Source organism: Limulus polyphemus, unplaced genomic scaffold (assembly GCF_000517525.1).
Source record: "Limulus polyphemus unplaced genomic scaffold, Limulus_polyphemus-2.1.2 Scaffold772, whole genome shotgun sequence".
NCBI classification, from domain to species: domain Eukaryota; kingdom Metazoa; phylum Arthropoda; class Merostomata; order Xiphosura; family Limulidae; genus Limulus; species Limulus polyphemus.
This window is the reverse complement of record NW_013666382.1, coordinates 120,702-121,873: the sequence shown is the minus strand read 5'-3', so window position 1 is coordinate 121,873 and position 1,172 is coordinate 120,702.

Sequence of the window (1,172 nt, the reverse complement as noted above, 5' to 3'; positions counted from 1 at the left end):
CAGTGGCGTCTTTTGTTCCATTGTTCACTTCATTCACCTTTGGCTTACCTCGCCACCCACATTTTATCCAGAAAGTCACGTCTGAGAGACGATCCACTATGTCGTATGTGCCTTCCCATGGAGAAGACATCTTAGGAAACTTCCCTTTGGTCTTCCTGGGATTATACAACCATACCTTGTCTCCTGGTACAAAGCTGACTTCAGTAGATCTCTTATCATAAGATAACTTCATGGAATCAGCAGACGTTTTCAAGTTTGAACGTACTTGATGGTGAATATCATCCATCCTTTCCGATAACACTTTCACAAGCTCTGACACGTTTTCAGGCAACTCTTCATTAGGTGGGCGTCCTGTTAACAGATCCACTGGCAACCGAAGTTCCTGAACAAACATCAACTTTGCTGGAGTGCATCCAGTGGCTTCATGCTCTGTTGTCCTATAGGCCATCAACAGTGGTGGGAGAAAGACATCCCAGTCATCTTGGCGGCTATTACAAAACTTTGCCAATTCCTGCCCCAGTGTCCAGTTGTAATTTTCTACCATCCCATCAGACTGTGGGTGAAGTGGCGTTGTCCTGGTCTTTCGGATGCCAAAAAACTTGCAGCATTCTTGGAACACAGCTGATTCGAAGTTACGGCCTTGATCTGAATGCAGTTCATATGGCATACCAAATCTGAAGAAGAAATCACTAATAGCCAAAGCTACAGTTGTAGCTTCCTGATTTGGTATTGCATAAGCCTCAGGCCACTTGGTGAAATAATCCATCACCACACAAATGTACTTGTCTCCAGCACGAGTTTGGGGCAGAGGACCAGCAATGTCAATGGCTACTCTTTCTATTGGTGGGCCAACTTGATATAGCTTCATTGGAGCACGTACTTTATGCTTGGATCCCCTTTTAGCACAACATGTATTGCAGGTCCTGCACCATTCTTCCACATCTTGCCTCATACCTATCCATTAAAATATTTGTCGTAGGTGACTCAATGTCTTCTTAACTCCGAGATGTCCTCATGTTAAAGTATCATGGGATTGACGCGGCACAACTTCCCGTAACTTTCTCGGTATAATCGTTTGCCAGGTCGTCACTTTCCCATCTCCAGAGAAGAATACCATCTTTAACTTCAACTGGTTCCATTGTGCCCAATAGTGCTTTGTCACAGAGCTTAAG